Below are 15,807 nucleotides of genomic sequence, written 5' to 3'. Positions count from 1 at the left end.
GTGTGGCAAGTAAGTTAGTTGAAGCACGAGAGAGAACCAATGAACAGTAAACCAATTACATGTTATGTTGTACATTTGTGTTGGTTATTAGTCTCCCCAGGTGTGGCAAGTAAGTCAGTTGAAGAACGAGAGAGAAGCAATGAACAGTAAACCAATTACATGTTATGTTGTGCATTTGTATTGGTTATTAGTCTCCCCAGGTGTGGCAAGTAAGTCAGTTTAAGAACTAGAGAGAAGCAATGAATAGTAAACCAATTACATGTTATGTTGTGCATTTGTATTGGTTATTAGTCTCCCAAGGGGTAGCAAGTAAGTAAGTTAAAGAATTAGAGTGAACCAATGAACAGTAAACTAATTACATATTATGTTGTGCATTTGTATTGGTTATTAGTCTCCCCAGGTGTAGCAAGTAAGTCAGTTGAAGAATTACAGAGAACCAATGAACAGTAAACCAATTACATGTTATGTTTTGCATTTGTGTTGGTTATTAGTCTCCCCAGGTGTAGCAAGTAAGTAAGTTGAAGAATTAGAGAGAACCAATGAACAATAAACCAATTACATGTTATGTTGTGCATTTGTGTTGGTTATTAGTCTCCCCAAGTGTAGCAAGTAAGTCAGTTGAAGAATTAGAGTGAACCAATGAACATTAAACCAATTACATGTTATGTTGTGCATTTGTGTTGGTTATTAGTCTCCCCAGGTGTAGCAAGTAAGTCAGTTGAAGAATTAGAGAGAACCATTGCACAGTAAATCGATTACATGTTATGTTGTGCATTTGTGTTGGTTATTAGTCTCCCCATGTGGAGCAAGTAAGTCAGTTGAAGAATTAGAGAGAACCAATGAACAGTAAATCGATTACATGTTATGTTGTGCATTTGTGTTGGTTATTAATCTTCCCAGGTGTAGCAAGTAAGTCAGTTGAAGAATTAGAGAGAACCAATGAACACTAAACTGATTACATGTTATGTTGTGCATTTGTGTTGGTTATTAGTCTCCCCAGGTGTAGCAAGTAAGTCAGTTGAAGAATTAGAGAGAACCAATGAACAGTAAACCAATTACATGTTATGTTGAGCATTTGTGTTGTTTATTAGTCTCCCCAGGTGTAGCAAGTAAGTCAGCTGAAGAATTAGAGAGAACCAATGAACAGTAAACCAATTACATGTTATGTTGTGCATTTGTGTTGGTTATTAGTCTCCCCAGGTGTAGCAAGTAAGTCAGCTGAAGAATTAGAGAGAACCAATGAACAGTAAACCAATTACATGTTATGTTGTGCATTTGTGTTGGTTATTAGTCTCCCCAGGTGTAGCAAGTAGGTCAGGTGAAGAATTAGAGATAACCAATGAACAGTAAACCAATTACATGTTATGTTGTCCATTTGTGTTGGTTATTAGTCTCCCCAGGTGTAGTAAGTAGGTCAGTTGAAGAATTAGAGATAACCAATGAACAGTAAACCAATTACATGTTATGTTGTGCATTTGTGTTGGTTATTAGCCTCCCCAGGTGTAGCAAGTAAGTTAGTTGAAGAATTAGAGAGAACCAATGAATAGTAAACCAATTACATATTATGTTTTGCATTTGTGTTGGTTATTAGTCTCCCCAGGTGTAGCAAGTAAGTAAGTTGAAGAATTAGAGAGAACCAATGAACAGTAAATCAATTACATGTTATGTTGTGCATTTGTGTTGGTTATTAGTCTCCCCAGGTGTAGCAAGTAAGTCAGTTGAAGAATTAGAGAGATCCAATGAACAGTAAACCGATTACATGTTATGTTGTGCTTTTGTGTTGCTTATTAGTCTCCCCAGGTGTAGCAAGTAAGTTAGTTGAAGAATTAGAGAGAACCAATGAACAATAAACTGATTACATGTTATGTTGTGCATTTGTGTTGGTTATTAGTCTCCCTAGGTGTTGCAAGTAAGTCAGGTGAAGAACTAGAGAGATCCATTGAACACTAAACCAATTACAAGTTATGTTGTACATTTGTGTTGGTTATTAGTCTCCCCAGGTGTGGCAAGTAAGTTAGTTGAAGCACGAGAGAGAACCAATGAACAGTAAACCAATTACATGTTATGTTGTACATTTGTGTTGGTTATTAGTCTCCCCAGGTGTGGCAAGTAAGTCAGTTGAAGAACGAGAGAGAAGCAATGAACAGTAAACCAATTACATGTTATGTTGTGCATTTGTATTGGTTATTAGTCTCCCCAGGTGTGGCAAGTAAGTCAGTTTAAGAACTAGAGAGAAGCAATGAATAGTAAACCAATTACATGTTATGTTGTGCATTTGTATTGGTTATTAGTCTCCCAAGGGGTAGCAAGTAAGTAAGTTAAAGAATTAGAGTGAACCAATGAACAGTAAACTAATTACATATTATGTTGTGCATTTGTATTGGTTATTAGTCTCCCCAGGTGTAGCAAGTAAGTCAGTTGAAGAATTACAGAGAACCAATGAACAGTAAACCAATTACATGTTATGTTTTGCATTTGTGTTGGTTATTAGTCTCCCCAGGTGTAGCAAGTAAGTAAGTTGAAGAATTAGAGAGAACCAATGAACAATAAACCAATTACATGTTATGTTGTGCATTTGTGTTGGTTATTAGTCTCCCCAAGTGTAGCAAGTAAGTCAGTTGAAGAATTAGAGTGAACCAATGAACATTAAACCAATTACATGTTATGTTGTGCATTTGTGTTGGTTATTAGTCTCCCCAGGTGTAGCAAGTAAGTCAGTTGAAGAATTAGAGAGAACCATTGCACAGTAAATCGATTACATGTTATGTTGTGCATTTGTGTTGGTTATTAGTCTCCCCATGTGGAGCAAGTAAGTCAGTTGAAGAATTAGAGAGAACCAATGAACAGTAAATCGATTACATGTTATGTTGTGCATTTGTGTTGGTTATTAATCTTCCCAGGTGTAGCAAGTAAGTCAGTTGAAGAATTAGAGAGAACCAATGAACAGTAAACTGATTACATGTTATGTTGTGCATTTGTGTTGGTTATTAGTCTCCCCGGGTGTAGCAAGTAAGTCAGTTGAAGAATTAGAGAGAACCAATGAACAGTAAACCAATTACATGTTATGTTGAGCATTTGTGTTGTTTATTAGTCTCCCCAGGTGTAGCAAGTAAGTCAGCTGAAGAATTAGAGAGAACCAATGAACAGTAAACCAATTACATGTTATGTTGTGCATTTGTGTTGGTTATTAGTCTCCCCAGGTGTAGCAAGTAAGTCAGCTGAAGAATTAGAGAGAACCAATGAACAGTAAACCAATTACATGTTATGTTGTGCATTTGTGTTGGTTATTAGTCTCCCCAGGTGTAGCAAGTAGGTCAGGTGAAGAATTAGAGATAACCAATGAACAGTAAACCAATTACATGTTATGTTGTCCATTTGTGTTGGTTATTAGTCTCCCCAGGTGTAGTAAGTAGGTCAGTTGAAGAATTAGAGATAACCAATGAACAGTAAACCAATTACATGTTATGTTGTGCATTTGTGTTGGTTATTAGCCTCCCCAGGTGTAGCCAGTAAGTTAGTTGAAGAATTAGAGAGAACCAATGAATAGTAAACCAATTACATATTATGTTTTGCATTTGTGTTGGTTATTAGTCTCCCCAGGTGTAGCAAGTAAGTAAGTTGAAGAATTAGAGAGAACCAATGAACAGTAAATCAATTACATGTTATGTTGTGCATTTGTGTTGGTTATTAGTCTCCCCAGGTGTAGCAAGTAAGTCAGTTGAAGAATTAGAGAGATCCAATGAACAGTAAACCGATTACATGTTATGTTGTGCTTTTGTGTTGCTTATTAGTCTCCCCAGGTGTAGCAAGTAAGTTAGTTGAAGAATTAGAGAGAACCAATGAACAGTAAACTGAATACATGTTATGTTGTGCATTTGTGTTGGTTATTACTCTCGCCAGGTGTAGCAAGTAAGTCAGTTGAAGAATTAGAGAGAACCAATGAACATTAAACCGATTACATGTTATGTTGTGCATTTGTGTTGGTTATTAGTCTCCCCAAGTGTAGCAAGTAAGTCAGTTGAAGAATTACAGAGAACCAATGAACAGTAAACCAATTACATGATATGTTTTGCATTTGTGTTGGTTATTAGTCTCCCCAGGTGTAGCAAGTAAGTCAGTTGAAGAATTAGAGAGAACCATTGCACAGTAAATCGATTACATGTTATGTTGTGCATTTGTGTTGGTTATTAGTCTCCCCAGGTGTAGCAAGTAAGTCAGTTGAAGAATTAGAGAGAACCATTGCACAGTAAACCGATTACATGTTATGTTGTGCATTTGTGTTGGTTATTAGTCTCCCCATGTGGAGCAAGTAAGTCAGTTGAAGAATTAGAGAGAACCAATGAACAGTAAACCAATTACATGTTATGTTGTGCATTTGTGTTGGTTCTTAATCTTCCCAGGTGTAGCAAGTAAGTCAGTTGAAGAATTAGAGAGAACCAATGAACAGTAAACTGATTACATGTTATGTTGTGCATTTGTGTTGGTTATTAGTCTCCCCAGGTGTAGCAAGTAAGTCAATTGAAGAATTAGAGAGAACCAATGAACAGTAAACCAATTACATGTTATGTTGAGCATTTGTGTTGTTTATTAGTCTCCCCAGGTGTAGCAAGTAAGTCAGCTGAAGAATTATAGAGAACCAATGAATAGTAAACCAATTACATGTTATGTTGTGCATTTGTGTTGGTTATTAGTCTCCCCAGGTGTAGCAAGTAAGTCAGCTAAAGAATTAGAGAGAACCAATGAACAGTAAACTAATTACATGTTATGTTGTGCATTTGTGTTGGTTATTAGTCTCCCCAGGTGTAGCAAGTAGGTCAGGTGAAGAATTAGAGATATCCAATGAACAGTAAACCAATTACATGTTATGTTGTCCATTTGTGTTGGTTATTAGTCTCCCCAGGTGTAGTAAGTAGGTCAGTTGAAGAATTAGAGATAACCAATGAACAGTAAACCAATTACATGTTATGTTGTGCATTTGTGTTGGTTATTAGCCTCCCCAGGTGTAGCAAGTAAGTTAGTTGAAGAATTAGATAGAACCAATGAATAGTAAACCAATTACATATTATGTTTTGCATTTGTGTTGGTTATTAGTCTCCCCAGGTGTAGCAAGTAAGTAAGTTGAAGAATTAGAGAGAACCAATGAACAGTAAACCAATTACATATTATGTTGTGCATTTGTGTTGGTTATTAGTCTCCCTAGGTGTAGCAAGTAAGTTAGTTGAAGAATTAGAGAGAACCAATGAACAGTAAACTGATTACATGTTATGTTGTGCATTTGTGTTGGTTATTAGTCTCCCTAGGTGTTGCAAGTAAGTCAGGTGAAGAACTAGAGAGATCCATTGAACACTAAACCAATTACAAGTTATGTTGTACATTTGTGTTGGTTATTAGTCTCCCCAGGTGTGGCAAGTAAGTCAGTTGAAGCACGAGAGAGAACCAATGAACAGTAAACCAATTACATGTTATGTTGTACATTTGTGTTGGTTATTAGTCTCCCCAGGTGTGGCAAGTAAGTCAGTTGAAGAACGAGAGAGAAGCAATGAACAGTAAACCAATTACATGTTATGTTGTGCATTTGTGTTGGTTATTAGTCTCCCTAGGTGTAGCAAGTAAGTTTGTTGAAGAATTAGAGATAACCAATGAACAGTAAACTGATTACATGTTATGTTGTGCATTTGTGTTGGTTATTAGTCTCCCTAGGTGTAGCAAGTAAGTCAGTTGAAGAATTAGAGAGAACCAATGAACATTAAACCGATTACATGTTATGTTGTGCATTTGTGTTGGTTATTAGTCTCCCCAGGTGTAGCAAGTAAGTCAGTTGAAGAATTAGAGAGAACCAATGAACAGTAAACCAATTACATGTTATGTTGAGCATTTGTGTTGTTTATTAGTCTCCCCAGGTGTAGCAAGTAAGTCAGCTGAAGAATTAGAGAGAACCAATGAACAGTAAACCAATTACATGTTATGTTGTGCATTTGTGTTGGTTATTAGTCTCCCCAGGTGTAGCAAGTAGGTCAGGTGAAGAATTAGAGATAACCAATGAACAGTAAACCGATTACATGTTATGTTGTCCATTTGTGTTGGTTATTAGTCTCCCCAGGTGTAGTAAGTAGGTCAGTTGAAGAATTAGAGAGAACCAATGAACAGTAAACCAATTACATGTTATGTTGTGCATTTGTGTTGGTTATTAGTCTCCCTAGGTGTAGCAAGTAAGTTAGTTGAAGAATTAGAGATAACCAATGAACAGTAAACTGATTACATGTTATGTTGTGCATTTGTGTTGGTTATTAGTCTCCCTAGGTGTAGCAAGTAAGTCAGTTGAAGAATTAGAGAGAACCATTGAACATTAAACCGATTACATGTTATGTTGTGCATTTGTGTTGGTTATTAGTCTCCCCAAGTGTAGCAAGTAAGTCAGTTGAAGAATTACAGAGAACCAATGAACATTAAACCAATTACATGTTATGTTGTGCATTTGTGTTGGTTATTAGTCTCCCCAGGTGTAGCAAGTAAGTCAGTTGAAGAATTAGAGAGAACCATTGCACAGTAAATCGATTACATGTTATGTTGTGCATTTGTGTTGGTTATTGTAGACCCCTAAAATTGCCCGGGTCGGAAATAAAACTCGAAGACCCTCAAAGATCGAAGGAAAGTCAGCCAGAAGGACTCCTAGAAGACCATAGGATGGCTATCTGTAGGTTTAGAGGTCTTAGAATAGCTTAAAAAAAAGGAAGTGGAGGGAATGAAGCCCAATACGGCCGTACTAAATTTAATACGGCCGTATTGAAGCTTCAACACGGCCGCAGCGAACTCAATACGGCGTATTGAAGTTTCTGAAACTTCAATACGGCCGTACTGAAGTCAATACGGCCGTATTGAAGCTTCAATACAGCCGCAGTGAACTCAATACGGGCGCACTGAAATTTCTGAATTTCAATACGGCCGTATTGAATTCAATACGGCCGTATTGAAGTTCAAAAATTTCAATACGGCCGTATTGATTCTGTAGCCCGTATTGGGCCTGTTCCCTATAAATATGGCGTCATTTTGACGTCATAAGACACTTTTACACTAAGTTTTAACCCTCTTCTTGAGTATTCTGGGTTTTTTTGAGCAGTGCTCTGCCTAGAAATCACTCGAAGAGTTGATCCGGCGAAGTTCTTGAGACACGAGCCATTTGCTTGAGTTTCGAACCTAGTCGAAGGGAAATCCTCCGGATTTCCAAGTCAAAAATTATTTTTAGGAAGGAGTGAGCGGGCTTGTAGAGCGAGGGAACGCCAAAAAGCTTCCCAGTTTTACTTGATATATAAAAAGCACGCTTCAAGAGGTTTCTTTTCTAAAAATCCTTCCTTTTACTGCTTTCTGTGTGCATATTTAACTGTCATCATGTAGATAGTTAATTTATAATCGCTTATAATAAATAGGGGTAATTTAGTAATTTTATATTGTTATTTTAGAAATAATCTGTCATAGGGAACCCGAAAGGGGCGCTGTGGGGTGCTAACACCTTCCTCACGCGTAACCGACTCCCTTACCCGACTCTGGTTGTAATGGCCGAAGTCGATTTTTGAATCGATTGCCTTATCCCTTTTTCCAATGTTTTGAGTAAAACATTGGTGGCGACTCCAAAGAACCCTCCTTTTACGAAAACCGCTAATCCATGGAGGGTCCCGCTTGGGATTAACATGGATTGGTGAGACATTTAATAAATAAATTGGATAAGATCGACAAGGTCTCAGTTTGAGAACAAGTCGTTCTAATAATCCAATACATTTTCAAAACTAAAATAAAAGCGAGCTCGACCGTCTTCGCGACCGCCGAGGCCCGTTTGGGCCGGTGGCGACAGATGGCGACTCCACTGGGGAAGCCTCGAGAGTCAGTCCCATTTAGTGACAGATTATTTTTAACAAATAATAGTTAAAATTACTTTATTACCCCTTGCTTGTATGATAACATGATTTATTATATGGCTTTAATAACTGTTGTATTTTTAAATTTACGCAATTGTTTGAAATAAAAACTGCACACAAACCTTTGCACACAACAGTTCCCTCTATACCCGGGGGCATGAGTGATTAACCATAGGGAGTGGATGTTAGTACGGCCGGTTGTCGAATGGGTCTATAGGTGCCCGTAGACCGTTGTCGGAAAGCATCACTCAAGGTGATAACCATGAACTTGAGTCCGACGGTGCGTTGGAGCTTTCCATCGACCTACGATGAGAGGAATTGGGTCCCTATAATGGGGGCACCTTGGGGGCCTTGGACTGGTGAGAACAGTTAGAACCTACCTTGAATATGCACCTTTCTGCAGGATACCCCTACCTCGTGATTCGCTCGTGACTGTTCGTGGATGAGTGAGTTGTTTGTGTAAATGCTTATGTGCAATTGTTTGTGCATTAATAAATAACCTCGTGATAAGGTCTAAAGAATAATCCCCATGCATGAAAAAACCATGACATGAGAGGAAAGACCATGTGTGAAAATATAATAAAAGTGAGGAGCATGTACATCATTACCAATAAAGATATCATGCATCCTCCTAAACCATGCATTCTAGGTTCACCAATACCTCTTGACATGAGTAAAAGAGACCCATAATTATCGAGATTCTCCGTTGAGGAGAGATCATAAGTCAAGGAGGGTAGTAACACTCTGTTTTAAAAAGGCAGCGCCTTAAAAATGGAGGGTTATCAAGCTCATGTCAAGAGCGTATTCATGAATAAACTAATTAGATTAAAAAATTCATTTTAGAAAGTGGCTGGTCATCTCTCTGTCCTCACACGCGCAAAGAAGATCAAGAAAATGGAAGCATTGGAGGAGCAAAACAAAAAGCTCACAACCGAGCTTTCACAACTTAAAGACCAAATGGCGCAAATGATGGAACTCATGCGTCATCACAACATCCATGGATCTCATCACAGTGATCATGAGTCCCATCATGAGGGAGAGGAGGAAGAGCATGAAGAAGATCCTCCACACGCTGTGCCCCTTGGGGCTGGAATTATGATTAAAGAACCCGAAGTATCAAAGGAACAATTCCACGCCCTCGAGGATCGGCTAAGGGCTATGGAGGGGCATGATTTTGACATCAAAGATGCCGCCGACATGTGCTTAGTGAGGGACATTCAATTCCCTCCTAAATTTAAAGTGCCGGATTTCCCAAAGTACGTGGGATCGACTTGCCCCAAAAGTCATCTCACCATGTACTGTCGCAAGATGGCTGCATATGCCACAAATGAAAAGCTCTTGATCCACTGCTTTCAAGAGAGCTTGGCTGAAACTGCACTCAACTGGTATATGCAGCTAGATGGAAATCTAGTACATACATGGAGGCAGTTGGCCGACGCCTTTCTCAAGCGCTATAAATACAACATCGACCTAACACCCGATAGGTCTGATCTTCAAGCCTTGAGTAAAAAGAACGATGAATCCTTCAAGGCGTACGCCCAACGTTGGAGGGAGTTGGCGGCACATATAGAGCCCCCGCTGTCGGATAAGGAGACGGTGTCCTTATTCATCAACTCGTTGACTGGTCCCTATTACGATAAAATGATAGGGAACACAACGACACTCTTCTCGGACATCATCACCATTGGAGAAAGGGTGGAACAAGGACTTAAAAGTGGGAAGCTGGCTAAGCCTTCCCAACCATATGAAGCCAAGAAGACCTACGGGAAGAAGAAGGAGGGAGGAGTCAATGCCGTAAATATTTCTTCATCTTCTTCCACTTCGAAGTCAGGAAAGTCGCAATTCACCCCTGTGAAGAAGTTTGATAAACTTCCGACCACCTACAGCGATCTCCTGCCGAAGCTAGTAGAAGCCAAACTTCTAGCTTACGTTCCACTAAAGAAGATTGATCCACCTCACCCCTATTGGTACAAACCGCAAGACAAATGTCTATACCATTCGGGGGCATCGGGGCATTCAACGGAGAAATGTAGAGCTCTCAAAAATAAGGTCCAAGACCTTATCGATGCAGGGTGGATCACTTTTGATTCAACAGTGCCCGACGTGAGCAAGAATCCTCTGTCGAAGCAGGAGTAGAGAGAAGAACAAGCCACGATAGGGCCCCTTCATATTTCTCTTTTAGGACTCATAATCAGTACCCGAGATCATGAGAACCTTTTCATGTAAATAAGGGTTTTACAGTTTTTTTTAAAAATATCAATAAAGAGGCATTTTTCACATTACTCTCTTTTTTTGTTCTTTTCTCTCTTTCCCCATTAACATTAATAAATTCTAAACCTAAACAGAACCAATAAAATAATTATGTCTGTAATTGTTCGCTCTGACCGGGATCCAAAAGTGAATGGGTTGAGTTGGAGAGTGATGAGGAGACCATCTCTCCGGATCTGCAAAGACTGCTAAAACGAGAAGCTCGCTTACTCCAACTCGTCAAGAGAAATTGGAGACTGTGAATTTGGGGCATGGCCGAGAGATAAAAGAGGTCAACATTAGGACCCATACCAGTGATGAAATAAGGACACATGTTTCCGCTATGATTATAATAAAATCATTCTTCATTGCTTCTTTTCTTGCTTACAATAAAATTCTAAACCACATCATTTTTAACCCTGTTTGAATAAACATGAATGAGGTTAAAATCATCTTAATAATAATAAACCCACATCATTTTCATGTGGAGGTGTGTGTGACGACTTGGAGCACCTTCCCTTGGCCTCGACAAGTGCCATCATGGATAAAAAGAAATCCTAAAAACAAAAAAAGCTCGGTAGGAAACCCAAAAAAGGGGGCTGCACAAAAATAAGAGCAAAAGACCCGCTAGGAATCCCACGAAAGGGTGACCTAGGCAAAAGTTAGGGTTACAAAAATAAACAAAAACAAAAGTCCGCTAAAACACCACAAAAGGGTGTTTTAGGAAAAAATAAGGACAATCAAAAAACAAAAGAAATCCATGATGGTACCACGAACCGAATTCAAGAAAGGTTCAAGGGAAGCTATCCAAGTTGTCGAATCACAACACGACTTTTTAACTTCATAAGTGTTTAATCAAACAAGCCTAAACACATTGGCCATCCATTCTTACAAAAACCATTTTTGAAAAAATAAATCCCCTCTAAAACACAAACTTTAGAACAAAAATATCTTTCCTTTCTCTTCTCTCTTGTCCCAAAAGATTTTAGAATAATCTAGTGGAAGCATGGAGAAATAAATCATCACTGAAAATGGATCTAATCTGAATAATAAAATGGTGGAAGAACTGTGCCAAGAATTCAAGATCCAACACCATAATTCTTCCCCATATCGGCCAAAGATGAATGGGGCAGTCGAGGCAACCAATAAGAACATCAAGAAAATAGTGCAAAGATGGTTGTCTCATTTAAAGACTGGCACGAGATGTTACCCTTCGCTCTTCATGGTTATAGGACTTCAGTACGCACATCTACAGGAGCTACTCCATTCTCCCTCGTCTATGGGATGGAGGCAGTTCTACCCGTCGAAGTCAAGATACCTTCTCTAAGGGTAATTATGGAAGCAAAACTTTCCGAGGTAGAATGGGTTCAAAGCCGGTATGACCAATTGAACCTCATTGAAGAAAATGGCTGAACACCATATGCCGTGGTCAAGCCTATCAGAGGAAGACCAAAAAGGCTTTTGACAAGAAAGTCCACCCTCGAGTCTACCATGAGGGAGAGTTGGTAATGAAGAAATTGCTACCAACTCAAAAGGACAAAATCGGAAAGTATGCCCCAAATCACGGAGGACCATACGAGGAAAGACGAGCCTTCTCAGGAGGAGCATTGATCCTCACAGACATGGATGGAAAAGAACTTCGATACCCAGTCAACGCTGACGAGGTAAAGAAGTACTATGCTTGAAGACGTTGCTTGCATAGGCCCGCTAGGATGAAAACCCAAAAAGGGCGTCCTAGGCAAAAGTTAGGGCAAAATAAAAAGCCCGCCAGTACAAGGGTACTAGGCAAAACAAAGGCGAAATTATCCCCGCTAGGATACGTCCTAGGCAAAAGTTAGGGGCAAAAGAATAAGATAAGCAAGCAACGATCGCTTGAATCGAAAACCGAAAGGCGGTTCAAGTGATTATCTTCTAGAAGCAAGCGTCTTGTAGCATCTGCGCTCCTGGCTCAGGCATCTCACCCGAAGCAACTAGGGAATGTAAAGAGCAACAATTACAGATATAATTGTTAAGCCCAATGTATATAGCCTACCCTGGCCAGCCATTCTTCAGAAATTCCTTCTGTATATCTTTCTATAAAAACACTTGTGAATATTAATAAAATATCTATTCATTTCTTTTCTCTCTTGACCATGTGATTATGCCTCTAAATTGGTATTTCTAAAAAATTGTATGAAATTCCTTAATAATCGGTCAATAAAGAAAATTGGAGGGGTTCCTATAAAATCCATAATCTCCTGCATAAAAGGCTCACAAAAATATTCCCTCACGCCGATGATAGAAATTCCTCAAAGAAAAGGAGGATAGGGAGAGCCATTCATTTTTCTAAAAAACATTAAATAATAAAACTTGCATTTGTGCATCACACACATTAGTTGCACATTCAAAGACCTTATCATGAGGTAACCACATAAAATAGAAAAAATAGAAAAATTGCTTGTGTATGACAGCAGCAAGCAAAATGCAAAGATTCAGAAAATCAACAGCGTCATACAGAATAACTAAGCCTGGAGAGGCTTGCCGAAAGAATACTCTCAGAATAACTGAGCCTGGAGAGGCTCGCCGAAATAATACTCTCTCAAAATAACTGAGCCTGGAGAGGCTCGCCGAAATAATATTCTCTTAAAATAATTGAGCCTGGAGAGGCTCGCCGAAATAATACTCTCTCAGAATAACTGAGACATTTCTGTACAGAAAAAAGCCGAAAAACAACAGAAAAGGCAAAAATACAGAAAAAGCCAAAAAATGACAAAAAAGGCAAAAAATACAGAAAAAGCCAAAAACGACAAAAAAGGCAAAAGATTTAGAAAATCAATCGCCTCGTACAAAATAACTGAGCCTAGAGAGGCTTGCCGAAATAATACTCCTTCATCATAACTGAGCCTGGAGAGGCTTGCAGAAATCATACTTCCTCAGAATAACTAAAGCCTGGAGAGGCTTGCAGAAATAATACTCCCCAACTGTATAGAATAAATGAGCCTGGAGAGGCTCGCAGAAATAATACTCCCCAGAGAAATCTCAACTCAAGCTCACGGAACAAATCCCCAGCGAGAGCTATCAAAGCAAGATCGACAAAATTCCCAATGGAAGCACGATCGCCCAAGCAGTATATCTAGTCAAAGGACTTAAAACTTCCTCAGTGGAAGATAGCTCTCCAACTCAGGCGTTGAGTGAGTCTAAGCCTGTAGAGGCTTCCTAAATAATACTCTGGGATACATAAGATCCCCAAATCCCCAGTCGCCTACTCAAGAGGCACTCCTTCAAAAAAAAAAAAAAAAAAAAAATCAAAAAGATTAATAACCATTCCCCAAGAGGAATTCGGCATTCAGCCAATCATCAAGCATCAAGATAATTCGCCTATTCAGAGGCACTCTTTCAAAAAATCGAAAAGATCAATAATCATTCCCCAAGCGGAATCTGGCTCTCAGCCAATCATTGAACGTCAAGCTGATACGCCTAACAGAAGAGGCCAGCCAAGAAATAAATAACAAAATCCCCAGTGGATAAACAGCCTACATAGAGGCTACAAAAATCAAAAATCGAAAAGAGACACCCGAACAAGGATAACCGGGATACTCCACCAACGTCGAAAGGACGTCAGCCAATCATAAGGCACCGCTCACATCAGAAAGAGCATCTTTGTGTCTGCACCCCAAAGGAATCAGAAATTCCCCAGTGGGCACCAACTACGCAATGGAAAGTTGGGACACAAGAACCTATGAGTAACTGCACATCCCCTAGACGGATCCCTGCGTTATCCAGCCCTCAGTGGCACAAAAATCAAAAAACAACCGTCGAAGCAGCATCGTGGACTGTGGAGACAAAATCATCACAAATCCCTGGAAAGGAGATATTCACGCTACCCCGTCGTCACAAACACGGAGGTATGCAGCTTCCGGCTCGAGCAATGAGCGAAGCTATCCCTGGAAAGGAGATATTCACGCTACCCCGTCGTCACAAACACGGAGGTATGCAGCTTCCGGCTCGAGCAAAGAGCGAAGCTAAGCCTGGAGAGGCGGTACTCACAGCTTCCAGCATGGGCAGCAAGCAAAGCAAAGCCTGGAGAGGCGAAACTCACACTGCTCACCGTCGTCACAAAGGTGCTTAGTTTCCGGCTCGAACAAAGAGCGAGACTAAGCCTGGAGAGGCGAAACTCACACTGCTCACCGTCGTCACAAAGGTGCTTAGTTTCCGGCTCGAACAAAGAGCGAGACTAAGCCTGGAGAGGCGAAACTCACACTGCTACCGTTGTCACAAGGGTACTTAGCTTCCGGCTCGAACAAAGAGTGAAGCTAAGCCTGGAGAGGCGATACTCACAGCTTCCAGCTTGGGCAGCAAGCAAAGCAAAGTCTGGAGAGGCGACGATTAATACTCACCCTGGAGAGGGTAAACTCAGCTACCGAGGATGTCAGAAACGCCGAGGTATGCACCCACCTGGAGAGGCTACTCAACAATTTTCCACCGGAAGACGCTACAAGTCAGAAGGTTGGCATATTACCCGGACAATTGGGTCAACTCCTTTACTTGTCAATCGGTACACCAAAAGGCCGTTTGACTAAGTAAAGGGGGGCAGCTGTAGACCCCTAAAATTGCCCGGGTCGGAAATAAAACTCGAAGACCCTCAAAGATCGAAGGAAAGTCAGCCAGAAGGACTCCTAGAAGACCATAGGATGGCTATCTGTAGGTTTAGAGGTCTTAGAGTAGCTTAAAAAAAAGGAAGTGGAGGGAATGAAGCCCAATACGGCCGTACTAAATTTAATACGGCCGTATTGAAGCTTCAACACGGCCGCAGCGAACTCAATACGGCGTATTGAAGTTTCTGAAACTTCAATACGGCCGTACTGAAGTCAATACGGCCGTATTGAAGCTTCAATATAGCCGCAGTGAACTCAATACGGGCGCACTGAAATTTCTGAATTTCAATACGGCCGTATTGAATTCAATACGGCCGTATTGAATTCAATACGGCCGTATTGAAGTTCAAAAATTTCAATACGGCCGTATTGATTCTGTAGCCCGTATTGGGCCTGTTCCCTATAAATATGGCGTCATTTTGACGTCATAAGACACTTTTACACTAAGTTTTAACCCTCTTCTTGAGTATTCTGGGTTTTTTTGAGCAGTGCTCTGCCTAGAAATCACTCGAAGAGTTGATCCGGCGAAGTTCTTGAGACACGAGCCATTTGCTTGAGTTTCGAACCTAGTCGAAGGGAAATCCTCCGGATTTCCAAGTCAAAAATTATTTTTAGGAAGGAGTGAGCGGGCTTGTAGAGCGAGGGAACGCCAAAAAGCTTCCCAGTTTTACTTGATATATAAAAAGCACGCTTCAAGAGGTTTCTTTTCTAAAAATCCTTCCTTTTACTGCTTTCTGTGTGCATATTTAACTGTCATCATGTAGATAGTTAATTTATAATCGCTTATAATAAATAGGGGTAATTTAGTAATTTTATATTGTTATTTTAGAAATAATCTGTCATAGGGAACCCGAAAGGGGCGCTGTGGGGTGCTAACACCTTCCTCACGCGTAACCGACTCCCTTACCCGACTCTGGTTGTAATGGCCGAAGTCGATTTTTGAATCGATTGCCTTATCCCTTTTTCCAATGTTTTGAGTAAAACATTGGTGGCGACTCCAAAGAACCCTCCTTTTA

Source organism: Cajanus cajan, chromosome 8 (assembly GCF_000230855.2).
Source record: "Cajanus cajan strain Asha chromosome 8, NIPB_CcT2T_4, whole genome shotgun sequence".
NCBI lineage: Eukaryota > Viridiplantae > Streptophyta > Magnoliopsida > Fabales > Fabaceae > Cajanus > Cajanus cajan.
The sequence above is the reverse complement of the archived record's forward strand: the minus strand, read 5'-3'. Positions refer to the sequence as shown.